Source organism: Crinia signifera, chromosome 4 (genome assembly GCF_055691185.1).
Source record: "Crinia signifera chromosome 4, ASM5569118v1, whole genome shotgun sequence".
Classification (NCBI taxonomy): Eukaryota; Metazoa; Chordata; class Amphibia; order Anura; family Myobatrachidae; genus Crinia; species Crinia signifera.
Window position 1 is genome coordinate 241,090,908 of NC_139220.1, and position 14,285 is coordinate 241,105,192.

The 14,285-nt window shown below is 46.9% G+C and overlaps 1 pseudogene; it reads right to left on the reverse strand.

Moving 5' to 3' along the window:
• Nucleotides 1-12,603: 12,603 nt before the first annotated feature.
• On the reverse strand, nt 12,604-12,711 carry LOC146076290 (U2 spliceosomal RNA; annotated as a pseudogene).
• Nucleotides 12,712-14,285: the final 1,574 nt, after the last annotated feature.

Genomic DNA, 14,285 nt, shown 5'->3' on the forward strand with positions numbered 1-14,285 from the left:
GTATAAGGGCATTAATAATGTGCAACATATGTGTAAGGGGCATTATGTGTGTCATTATGTGTATGAAGGGCATTAATAAAGGTTGGCATAATGTGTAAGGGGCATTATGGTTATAAGGACATTAATAATGTGTGTCATGTGTAAGGGGCATTACTGTGTGGTATTATCAGGGGTGCCGAGAGAAAGGGGTAGGGGGTACAAATTACCCAGGCCAAAGTCTGATGGGAGGGCCCAGTGGTGGCCCCGGGCCCCCTCCCCTTAAGTGACAGCAGCAGCTGCAGCTCTTCTCCTCTGCCCAGCACACACTGCTTTGTGCTGGTTTGCAGTGTGGCCATGGAGGTGGTTAAAATACAATATTTTCTCAGAATTATTTTCTAAGGGTATAATGTGAGAAGTAATGTATATAAGGTAAAGTGGTACTACAGTGTGATGTAACGTGAATAAGGGACACCATCTAATTATATAATGTGAATAAAGTTGCACTACTTTGTGGCATTATTTGAATTGGGGGCAAAATTGTGTGGCCATGCCCCTTCCCTGTTTGGGCTGCGCACCAAATGTGTGCACTGTTTCTATTTAAAATATTGCGGGTAGGAGCACCAAAATGATGACTGCTATGATGAGGGTTGATGGTGCTGGTAAAAGGGAGCAGGGTCAGAGGCGGAACTAGTGGTGGTGCTAGGGGGCACCAGCCAAAATCTTGCCTAGGGCATCATTTAGGCTAGGGCCGCCTCTGCTCAATCCCTTAATGGCTGGGTCAGGGAGTTGGAAACATTAAACATGTTTAATTTCCTTTAAGGATTGCTGGTCAGTTGGTCTGTGGATCAGTGGTGTTGGCGGTTTGGAGAACCCTGGCTAATTATGTATGGATACATTATTCAAAGAAATGGGAGATGAGGTGCTAAGCTCATATAACCCATTCCTATATAGTACATTGTAAGGACAGCAACAACTTGGCAAATTCATATTTTCCATAAAGCATTATATCAGTGACCTATATGACAGAAATGGATAATGCGAATCATGTATTATCCTCACCACTACTGAGTATGTATGTAAATTACTCCTGTCTAGAATGTAGATTTATGCCTAGTAATTCCTGTCTCTAGAAAAGTCTCTTAAAAAAAAAAAAAAAAAACATTAAAGTACTGTACAAACAAATTACATTATATTGGGGCCTTATTTTGGTTCATTCTTTCTGACAAAATCCTTCTTAGATGGGCAAAACCATGTGCACTGCAGGTGGGGCAGATGTTACTTGTGCAGAGAGAATTAGATTTGGGTGGGGTTTTACTTCAAAGTGAGATCTATATTGCAGTGTAAAAATAAAGCAGTCAGTATTTTCCCTGCACAGAAACAAAATTACTCACCCAAATCTAATTCTCTCTGCACATGTTACATCTGCCCCCCCTTCAGTGCACATGGTTTTGTCCATCTAAGAAGGATTTTGTCAGAAAGAATGAACCAAAATAAGGCCCTCGGAGACTTTGTGGAAAACAACTTTATCAAAGCATCAAAGATGTGCAAACAAAGACCGACGTTTCGGGGGGGGGGGGAACCCCGTTTTCAAGGTGCAGAAGTGACCGTCACTTCTGCACCTTGGAAACGGGGTTCCCCCCCCGAAACGTCGGTCTTTGTTTGCACATCTTTGATGCTTTGATAAAGTTGTTTTCCACAAAGTCTCCGAGTGCCGCCGCTGTTTCTTCAAGCCTATATATATATATATATATATATATATATATATATATATATATGTGTGTGTGTATATACAGTATGTGATTGAATTATGAAAAGAAAACAATTATAGCAATTCTGACATTTGAACTAAGCCACGGGAATTTCTTCAGTAGATTTTTATACATCTGAGTAATGAGGTTTTATGCTGTGAATATATATTAGCATACAATATTGCACCTTGGGTTTGACTTCGTGAAATCTTCACCGTCAGCATATATGTCACACGATTCTTTTTCAATTATTAATCAATCAAGTGAATGCAATCTTCATTCTTTACAGTGTATGGATTTTTGTTGGAATAATAACTAAAGAATAGAATAGTCTTACAAACCATATATACTTTACTCTAAATACAATTATTTTTTCAAATACAGTATTGAAAAATCTTTGAAAATGCATTTTAGGAGGTTTGACTGCAAAATCACCCTTGATGCATCTGTCCAGTGTATGGCCACACGGTATCTGGTTTCCACCCTTTGGAAGAATACATTTCCCTGTTCCTTATCCAGCACAAAAAAACAAAAACAAAACACAGGACAATACTGTATACCACCTGATGCCACCAACTTGCAACTTAAAAAATATTGCATCTGAGGGGCATGCTTTTTGTTTTAGCATGTTCAACTGATTTTTTGGTTTGGTTGCTCACATGCATTGTAAATATATTCTGCAGTACTTAACAGATATGGGCCCTTATTCAGATGTGATCGCAGTACTAATTTGTTCTCCACTGCACTGCATGTGGGGCAGATGCAACATGTGCAAAGAGAGTTAAATTTGGGTGGGGTGTGTTGAAACGGAAATCTAAATTGCGGTGAAAAAAAAATGTAGCCAGTATTTACCCTGCACAGAAACAAAATAACTCACACAAATCTAACTCTCTCTATACATATTACATCTGCCCCACCTGCAGTGCACATGATTTTGCCCATTTTGAGAACAAATTTGTACTGCGATCAGATCTGATTAAAGGTGCGTACACACGGGCATAAAATCGCTGGCAATATGGTCGCTTTCTCCTGCGCAGATAACAGCCTCTGTAGTGCTGTCCCAGTGCTACAGAGGCTGCTAGAGTGGTTGGCCGATGCGTCTCCATGGAGACGCATAGCTCAGCCCTCCATGGAGACGCATAAGCTAATCACGGTAGCAGCCTCTGTAGCGCTGTCAGTGCGGGATGAGCTGGCTCTGGAGAAGGGAGCCCAGCGCCGGACCCTGGTGTGGTAAGTATATTGGTGTAAAAGTGAGGTGTGTGTTTGTGTGTAATAAAGTTATACTTTTCTGTGCGTGTGTCTTTTATTTTAACATTCTTTTTACAGGTGGACTACAAGTTTAATGCCCCACATGCTGGGACTTGTGGTTCTCCAAGTCTCAGCATGTGGGGGAGGCCTGCTGGCACTTGTAGTTCACATGTATAAAAGCAATGTTAGGAATGTCTGGTTTAACCCTATCAGGCCGGCGTCCAATGCCCTGGGACACCCGTTACAGCCCTGGGCTTCAGCCCTGGACGGGTGAAGCCTGGGGGGGGGGACACCCCTTTATGGGGGGGGGTTCCCCACTCATCCAGGTACTCCGTCCAAGGCTGACCAGCCACAGTGCTCATGGTTCGGCCGGGGACTTTATGTAAAAAGTGTCCCCCGGCTGTGGCATGACACCACGGGCTGTTGGAGCTCGGTGCTGGTTTCAAAATACGGGGAACCCCCAGATTTTTTGTCCCCAGTATTTTTGGAACCAGGACCGGTCTGAGAGTGCGGGGCTGGTTTCAGAAATATGGGGGATCCCTACGCTTTTTGTCCCCCATATTTTTTGGAACCAGGTCCGGCTCAAAGAGCCCGGGGCTGGTTATGCTATGGAGGGGGGGAGCTCACGCCACTTTTTTAACACAAATTCCCACATTTCCTCAAATTCTCACATTTTCATGCCTGAAATTCGCCCATTATCGCACTTTTTTACCCGGAATACGCACCTCATTAAATATGCGAATTTGCGGAAAAAAATGCGATTTTAAAAAGTGCGATAATGGGCGAATTTGAAAATTACCAAAAATCACATTCTATTAAATGTCACCCATGATGTCATGATGCCATACTGAGGGGTGAGGCTTTAAAACTCCAAGAAAAGCAGTGGCGGCTCCAGAGGAGGGGCAGCCCAAATTTTAAATTGGGGAGCCTCTCCTACTTCCAGCAAATCCTGGATGGCAATGTCTCACTATGTTCGCGGTGGCAGTTGGTGTGTTTCTCCTATCTGAAGTTTGGACTGTACTGGAGCATATCTCTGAAGATGCCACTGACCCCTGGTGCAACCTTAAACTCTAGCGGCTTCATGGCGTGTGCCCGGAGCGTCCTTTGGACTCTCATGACAGATGTGCCGCAGCTATGCAGGCTGCAGGGTACCATTCACCTTGTTTGACCCTGGCTTACACCTAAATACACATCCATACCCATTAGAACAAGGAAACCATGACTCCCAGCTAACAGTACTGGGGCATACAGTTTGGTTGGAGGGAAAATATTAGTACTTTGGACATATTGCTAATGTTGTGAACTGCCACACTACTCGCAACAACTCACACTGCTGTCCCCATCCTGGCTGTTGCTGGGCAGCTGCATACCCTCCAACATGACCAATTCCATTAGGTACAAAATGCTCTGTTCCTGGACTTCCCTGCCAGTGGCACTTACAGAGGTTGGACTCCAGCACAGTCCAAAATTCAAAGAGGGGGGTCACATCAACTGCCATTGAATCCAGGACAGTGATGTTTGGAGTGGCATTAGGCGTGGTTCTCCTTTTTGAATATTGAACTGTGCTGCAGCCCCCACCTCTGCAACCACACTGAATGATGGTCCCGGCTCATAATTGCATATGCTCCAGCATCCTGCAGGAGTCTCCTGGTTCAATATGCTCTACAATATAAAAAAACCTGGATTCCCCTTACTCTGTTGGTAATCCGGACTACACATAAGTGAGTCCGGAGGCAACAAGGAAAGAGCTGGATGAGGACCCAGTTCATACCAACTGTCATTACATCCCATCAGTGGCGGATTCAGGGGGGGGGCACCCGGGCACGTGCCCCCCTGTCATTTATTTTGTAGCTGAGGACCAGGGCTTTCCAACGAGCCCAGCCCCGTGTCTCTAGCCCCCTGGAAACCGGAGATATCGCCTGGCAAACCTGTAACGTTTTTTCCCCATAGGATAATATGGGACCCGTCAATTCTGACCCCCACCCGGTTCCGATGGCTGCCAGTTCCCGCCCTGGCATCACAGAAGCGGTTGATATCATTCAATTCCAAATCGCTGGGCCTTCAATATGATACCAGGCTGGTCCAAATCGGTCAATCGGTTCCAGAGATATTGCGTGTAAACCGTTTTTTTTTATTTTTGAAATGTAATTTCATGGCTGTTCATAAATTTAGGTCAGATTACTCTGGAACCAAACGTTCCAGCTTCACTGGACCAAAATCAGTCAAAGCCCACTCAAAAGTTCTTCAATATAATACTTGTCTCATGTAAATGGGTCAGTTGGTTCCGAAGATATAGCCGGTTAAATGAGATAACTGGTTAAAGGGGGGAGGGGTGGTTTTCTCTCCCCCTCACACCAGAAAATGCAGGGACTAGGCTGGTGTAAAAGCGACCAACCTGGGGTATTATTTCAAATAGCCGGGACCTGCAGTGCTCTGAATACAGCCAGGCTGTGCCACTGTCAGTGGCTATCACTTCTGGCGGCGGCTGTCCCCCATTTACCACGAGCATGTATTCCCCCTTGGCAATGAGCATGTAATCCCACATGGCAACGAGCATGGAACCTCTGGCAATGAGCATGGAACCCTTGGCAATGAGCATGTAGAGAAGCAGCACTTCTCTGCTCTTATGTAGCATAATTTTTAATAGGTATTATGGTGTTTGGCATAACACATAATGGACATAATGGCGTGTAACTTAACATGTAATGGACATTATGGTGTAAATGTTTAATTCGCGCCTTTGGTGGACAATGTCCCTGTTTATGAAGCGTATTGTGAATTTTGGCTTAATCTGTGTGGCATTATGTGAATTTTGGCTCAATCCATGTGACATTATGTGAATTCTGGCTCAATCCATGTGGCATTATGTGAATTTTGTCTCAATCCTTGTGGCATTATGTGAATTTTGTCTCAATCCTTGTGGCATTATGTGAATTTTGGCTCAATCCATGTGGCATTATGAGAATTTTGGCTCAATCCATGTGGCATTATGTGAATTTTGGCTCAATCCGTGTGGCATTTTATGCATTTGGCTCAATCCGTGTGGCATTATGTGAATTTTGACACAATCCATTTGGCATTATGTAAATTGTGGTTCAATCCATGTGGCATTATGTGAATTTTGGCTCAATCCGTGTGGCATTTTATGCATTTGGCTCAATCCGTGTGGCATTATGTGAATTTTGACACAATCCATTTGGCATTATGTAAATTGTGGCTCAATCCATGTGGCATTATGTGAATTTTGACACAATCCATTTGGCATTATGTAAATTGTGGCTCAATCCATGTGGCATTATGTGAATTTTGACACAATCCATGTGGCATTATATCAATTTTGGCTCATTCCATTTGGCATCATGTGTAAGGGGCAAGTATAATGGGGTCTAGTATTTTGTTGCATAATGTGTAGAAGTTGTATATGGTGTTGACACGCCCCCTGTTGAGTGGCCACACACCCTTTTCTGGAGCGCGCCTTTGGCGCGCGCACAACTACATCCTTCACTTTAGTCACCATGGTGGGCCTGCGTACTTTAAATGCCAGGGCCTATTTTTAATTCCATTCCCACCCTCTCCTGCCACTCTCTTAGCATGTACACTGGCACCACTAACACCGCCCCTCCCCCACCCAAACCCTTTTTTATCATGGTGCCCCCCCTGTCATTTTATCCTGGATCCGCCCCTGCATCCCATAAGCAGTGACATTTTTCTTAACACAGGTTCTGGGGCAAAACTTGGATGTAATGACAGTTGACATGACATCTGGGACCTGTGTAATGCATATGTGCACTTATTTAAGGAATGATCTGGCAACCCTGATTGTATGTCGAGGCTAATAACACTTATATAATGAGTGGCAGAGGGCAGGGACATGGAGATTGGGGGCTCAACTGACACTGCAGGGCACAGCCAGATGGAGATGGAATTTGGGGAGGGCATGACATGTCCAGAGAATGGGATGCCACACTATGCCTAACAACTTTTTAGACACATATCCCTCAGTCATCTACTTCTCAAACATAAAAGCTCCTGCTCCCTCCACCACCTCCCTCTCTCATGGGCCTGGAGCTGAAAATGTTTAAGGACCTGTGGTGGTGAGGCCAATGCTATGTAGCCGTGTTGAACTCATACACCATAAACCTCAATGTCTCCCTAGATATATAAAAGTACAAAAATTGCGTAATTTTGTGTGGAAAATAAATTTGCAATTTTACTACTTAGGATTTATGGCCAACCATGTGGCCAGCTGGTGATCATCGTGCTGTGATGCTGATGGGCCTGTTTTTATGTGGAGGTCTGGAGCTGCAGCTCCATCTGCCCCATTGTAAATCGGGAGTATAATAGCTGCATTTCTGCAGACATAATGTTGACTTATCTTTAACAAGTGTTAAATGCGATGCTTCATTGTGTTCCCGTGTATTGGTTAGTCCATATTGTTGGTTATTTTGTCTGGCAGCCCTGTACCAGCCTGCTCTCTTGTCCTGTCAGCTCTGACTTACTGGTTGAAATCTCTGTCTGCGTGTCTGACTTGTCAGCTGCATCAGCTCAGCTCAGACAGAATATGATCTCCTGTCCAGCCAGCTTTGACTCCCTGGTTCAGATCTCTGCCTGTGTGCCCTGCTTGTCTGCTGCATCAGCTCACCTCAGTCTGCCTGCCAATACAAGCCTCAAGTTCTTGCCATACCTCAGCCTAGTCTCTCTATGGGGCGCAGTTATCAATATACAGAGATGCCGGCGCGATTACATCACCGGACATCGCATTGTGTTGTCGAGCTATACCGCCGGGATGTATCATTATAAGGGCGCAGGGACAGGGCTCTGAAAGGAGCCCATCCCTGCGAAGCCCTGACCCGGAAGCCGGGGGGGGGGTATGCACATGCGCGGTAATGCGCTGACCCCCCCGCGACCCCGCTGACCGCACTGCCGCTTGGGCAGTGCGATGTGTAGCCATAGGCTACAATGGGCTATCGCCATCTCAGAATGGCGATAGCCCAGGGTGCGAAGCCGGGCTGCCCGATGTTGATACATCGAACAGCTTTGCATCCCTCATAGAAACCTATAGGGGATACGGCCGGCGGCACTGCAGGGGAGATCGCAGCAGGGATCGGAGATTCCTGCTGCGGTCCCCCTTTAATACATTTAGGTGATACTTGATATTTGCAGTTAACCCCCGAAAACGAGTGTTTTCGGGGATTTAGCCCCAAATATTACTTGATAAATGTAATATTACCTCATATTTGCCTACTTTTGAAAACTAGTTTCAGGGAGATTATGGGGTTAATTTACTAAGATCGAATGGGTAGGAATACACGTATTCCTGTCCATTCGATTTACAAGCGTAAATGATAATTTTGCTAATTTACTCGCGTACATTTTGAGTTTTTTACGGCCAGTAAATCCAACCATATTTCCTGTAACAAATGAATACACCATCTGATTCTAAACAATACAAATGGATTTTTCCGTACACTTCAATTGGGAGGCCAAATTTACTGTTTATATTTTGAAATACATATTGTGACAAGGAAGCACATGTACTGGGTCAGATGAAGTCTTTGGTCTTTATTTTTGTAGCAGATGGACAGCATACCAGGTAAATCAGCACAGCAAGAATGGTTACAGCATTGCAGCAAACAGGTGTCACAGCATAGTACAACCACTTCAGGAAGCCCTAGTGGTCCCTACCATAGCCCACACTCCGGCCTATCACTTGGGCAGCTATTCCACCATCAAGAGCAATGACACTCTGCCTTGGAAACACTTATATCACGAGAACACAGGTGCTGATTAATCAGCCCATCCCAGATCACACCACTTAGGCACTGGCGTAACTATAGCACCGCAGCCGCGGGGGGCGCTGTGCATATGGGGGCACCGGGGGCTGCGGAGCTATAGTTACACCTCCCCCCAATCCCCCGCAGGCTTACCTATTTCGCTGGTCCTGGCGGCTCCGTTCTTCTGCTGAGGACCACCACAAAATGGCCGCCCCCATATAGCACACAGTTCTCTGAAACTGTCTGCTGTATGGGGGTGGCCATTTTGTGGTGGTCCTCAGCAGAAGAATGGAGCCGCCGGGACCAGCGCGAAAGGTAAGGCTGCGGGGGATTGGGGGGGGGGGGGGGTTTGAATGGGCGGCGGGGGGAGTGCCCAAAACGTAGCTACGCCGCTGCACTTAGGAAACCTGGACAGGATCTAATTTTCCTGCTGCTGCTGCTGATCTAAAACCTGGTCTAAATTTTCCGCATTATCCTCATGTGGAAATATGCTGTACCTGCTAACCCCCCCTTGAAAAACATGTGTTTGTCCCTGTGGTTTAGTGGTTCTTCGAAGTTCTAAACCAAAAATGTATTTTATAGGAGAGGATAACAGTTCCTACTGAATATATATATAAGCATAGAAATCACAGAGGTTGGCTGTGAGTGTAATTTCTCAAATAGTAATTGCACATTTTAATTATGGTCAGAGAAGAGGGAGGGAGATGACAGGGGCTGCTGTGCGTGAGATCAGGATAAATTGAAGGGAACAGATAACATCATAAATTATAGAGCTGTACAAATACCACCATCTTTCTAAGTCATTTAGCGTGAGTTATGCCATGAAAGCAAAAATGTTATGATATTCTTGAAGTTATAACATCCATCACAGAACACAAGCAAATAGTGAACATTCAAGATTCAGTAGGACTTCTGTAGCACTAGCATAAAGGTCCCCATACACAGGTCTGATTTGTCCGAGGGACAGAAGTTGGGTCTGATTTCCCTTCAACTCCCCTGGTAGATCGCTGGGAGGGTTGTAAGCGATTTGACACTTGATGTGCCATTTTTACATACGATCACATGCGATTTATCAAATGTAAAGGACTATTCTGGAGCTTCCGGCAAGGAGGAAATTTGAAAACTGCTATTCAAAAGAATGGGGGGCGCTTATTCGCTGGGAGGAAAAGGGGGGTGTCTTGGAGACGCAGAACAGGGTGGGAGCTTCCCTGCTCCGCAGGCTATAGGTGGCTGGCACATTGTGGGTTCTAAAAAGCAGGGTGGCGCTGACTATTCACTAGGCTGGCGAACAGGTCTGAATCAGGCCAGATGTGCAGAGGGAGCGGTCACACCTGCCTGCCACTGCTTCTTCCACTGCATCAGGGAGTCTCGCCGCACCTCCCTCCACTGACCATGCTCCCTACCATTACTCTTGCTCAGTAATTCTGCCGGCACTGCCGGGTGGTAGGATATTCAGTGTGAGTATTGAGGTCGGTATTGACAAGTCGGACCAGTTTGCTCTTGAGAGCCCCAGGCAGCTCCCCAGGAGGCTCACATGCGATCTGGCACTTGATGTGACATTTTTACATGCAATAAATGGCAAGCGATTTATTGCATGTAATACTCCTGGAAAGCTGCTGTGCCAGCAGGGGGTAGGCAGTGGGGTCCGGCCAGCTGGAGGTGCTGGCAGGGGGTGGGCAGCTCATAGTTGCTGGCAACAGGGTCTATCCGAGCATCGGCGATGGCTGTGAGCTTGTCACCGCATTTTGCCGGGCAGCGGGGTGGGATGCAGCTGCTGAATATTTTGAAATGACTGGCCAGACACACTCAGTGTGTCAATAAGCGGCCTCCCATTTGATTGGCTGAGACCTCAGGCCAGTCATTTAAAAATATCCAGCAGCCGCATCCCGCCTGCTGCCTGGCAAAGAGCCACTTCAAGCTCCCAGCCACTGCTGCTGCTCGGACAGACCCCGCTGCCCGCCACTATGATTTGCCGACCCCCTGCCACTAGGAGCTGCTAACCCCATGGACCACTCTGCTCACCCTCCACTGCGTGGTGAGGGAGGTCCCTGGTCGGGTGGTCGGACAGCCAGCAGGTCCAACCACCGGCTCAGGTCCAATGCGCACAGGACCGCGGAATCGCCCGAAATTGGCTCGGTGTAAGGGCACCTTTAGATTTGCCACTGCCCTCACTGCATCAGGACTTGATGATCTGCATGCTCAAAGTTCTGATGCTAGTGTGATACAATCAAGGTTGATCAAATGATCAAATTGCATCCACAAGTCCTAGAGTGCAAACGTCAGGGATAGAAAGGGACTGGCAATAGAAGGCACAGTGAAGATCCCCGGTGACCTGGCATGGCTGTTGGATCACCAGTGGACAGATGAGGGTGCAGAGTAACAGACTGGCAATGTGAGCGTGCAAGGGGGCCACTTTCTGAACATTTTTCCAATGCCAATTGAAATTTCCTATTCGCCCATGAAACCAGTGAACGGCATTGTTGTTGAATAATCATAAATTCACAGATGTAACTGTGGGAAATGACACAAGGACGGCTGCAACTATGTCCTACTCAGAATGAGGCCCTATGAGGAGGGGTCCCACCCCTTTAACAGACCCCAATTTGAGTTTCACAGTAAATATTTTCCAAATGTTAAAATATACCTCTTATTAATTAACTTTTTATATTAGGGTGTCGAAATAACTGGTTACTGTTGCCTAAGTGAAAAAGGGTCCGTGATAAATAACCTGGGTCCTGTTACCTGGATTAAACTCACTAGCGGGTATCCCCACAGGCCACACCCCAAGACCATCACATAAAACGATAACTTAGCTTAACTTATCTATAAACTTATCTAAAATAAAAACACGGACACAAGTGCTGGCCGAAGCTTAGAGAGACCCTCATTCCTCAACCCCCAGAAGGGTTAGGACGGTGGGTCCTCCGCACCTGAAGGTTTGAAGAGACCCTCAATAGACTTCCCTCCGCCTTGCGGCTCGGGGTCGTCCTCGGGGGACCGAAGCTCTCCCCAAAAGGCGAGAGCTTCGGTACATTGGGGAAATGGAAGGCCCATAAGGGTCGACCACACTACCCAAAAAAACGTGACAAACTACAAAAAAACAAAGAACGTGAAAAGTGACAAACGTGAAAGGGAAAATAAATAAATAAATAAAGAGACCCCAGCCAGAAGGCCGGGGTGGGGGTGTGAAAAATTGTCCTACCCCATCCAAAAGGACGGGGTAAGGACGTGAAGCGCTAACCTTAAAGGAAGTGCGCAGTGCTAGTGCCATACTAGTGCAAGGTGACTTGGGATCACCCGTGCATGTTCGGCACCCCCAAGATTCCCCGGGGGCACAGTGCAGCCTCGGACTCCAGGCAGCCAGCCAGTCAGCGTCCGACCAAGTGTTTCTCCTCCTCACTAGCAGGCCCTTTCCGCCCCCCCGGCATGGGAATGGATACTCCACCGGGCTTTTCCATGAGTCTCCACCGCAGCGGCCGAATAGACCAACTGAAGGAGAAGAAAACACCTACTCAGTCCCGACGTTTCACCTCTCCCAGGGATTGAGTACTGGGCTGGGCTTTTCGCTGTCTCTCTGGCCGAGGGAACTGGGAACCCCCGAACCAGAGAATCAATCTACTCGGTCCCAGCTTTTCCCATCTTCCTGGGATTGGATACTAGACCGGGCTTTTCGAGTGACTTTCCCTCAGAGGCTATAGACCCCCGAACAAGAGCCCCATCTACTAGGCCCGATGCTTCTCCCCTCCCTACCAATAGGAGAGTGTGTTCCCCCCCCTACGGCAGGAGGAAGATACTCAGCCAGACCTTACACCCGCCCAGAACATGAGGTATTTCAGGTCCTCAGCTCAGTAGCAAGGTGGTTTGGTCCAGCTTTTCTCTATTCTCTGCCAGGGGGGCGGTCCAGACCCAACTGATAAGAACAGATACTACACTTGATCTTAGCCAAAAGGCCGAGAAGCGATTTGGTGTCTCTATTTGACCCAGTTTGCTACCAGGGTTGGACCCACATAATGGTGAAGTATAAGGAATGGCCTGGGTTCTGTTGTAAGATCACTTGGCACTTGGAGATGATGTCATATCCAAGTGCCAGCAGAACAGAAGTGCAGTGAAAGGAGTTTACCTGCCAAAATGCTAGCTCTTGTGAATGGGGTTTGACTCAGCTGTGACAAGTGTTGTGTTTAAAACCTGGGTTGGAATAGGCATTTTGGTGAAGAGGCGTATCAATAAATGTAAATCATCCACATTTGCATACTGTAAAAGCAGTTTGACTATACAAAGTGCTGGTCACAAGCTAATTGGGACAATGTTCTATTTTTCTTAGTTGTGAAATCATTAGGAAATCTTGTGGCATAGCCTCATTAGTAAACATTTTAATTGATAGTTTGGATATTGTTTTTTTTATGTTGGCTCTTCTCTCATACAGTCTGATTCACAAGCAGATAGCCTGACATTTTGTTTTGAAAAAGATGAACAAATGATAAACATTTTCATAAGAAAAGATAATATATATATATTTATATATATATTATTTTATATATATATATATATATATATATATATATATATATATATATATATATATATATATATATATAAAGCACAAAGGGAACATAAACACAAAACCTTGTCCCTGTCTGATGTCGTTAAGAGCAATGTCATCCATACAGCAGATGGAAGCATATATGAGCAACATGTGTCCATCCATATAATGTCAGGATTATAATTGATAACACATACCTCCCAACAGTCCCGATTATCAGGGCCTGTCCCGCTGTCCCTCCCGCGGCAGGCAGTGTCCCGCGGTGAGGGAGGGCTGTTGGGAGTCCCCCCCTGTCGGCTGCTAAGCAGCGGGGAATAAACGCTGTGTGCATGCGCACAGCGTCTATTCCCGTAGCCAGGGGGCTGGGGGCATGGCTAGAGGCTCACAGAGCCTCTGGGTCATGCCCCCATAGCAGCAAAATGGGGGCGTGGACTCGCGGGAGAGCCACGAGTATAGGCCACGCCCCCAAATTAGGTCACGCCCCTGGAATTTTCAACGCGCCTGCGGCGAGCAGCAGCTCCGTCCCACATCCGACTCCTCAAAGTTGGGAGGTATGATAACAGATTTCCTGCCCCAGGAAAACCCACCGCTCAAAGGGTTAAGAGGGGAGTCCAGAAACAGAGCATTCTGTCCCTCCTGGAATGGGTCATGTTGGGGACCATTTTCTCCCCAGCGCTGTTTTTTTCGGGCACTCCAATCAGCAAGGTGCACTCTGCCGCCTGTCATTCCCCTACCTGGGCAGAGTGGGCTCGTGGTCCGGCAGTGGTGACTCCTGATTGGCTGTCCCAGTGTTCCTATACACATAATGTATAGGGAACGGGGTGCCACTGCCAGCCTGGCACACTGCCACCACCCTCACCCCAGTATCGCCGTCTCCTCCCTGCTGCCCTCCTCACTTCTGGTGTCCGGGACTGCCATGTCCTCAAGAGTGGACGCAGCGCTGGTGATCTCCCCGCAGTGACAGAGCACAGGGTGGTGCGGACACCCGGACGGAGG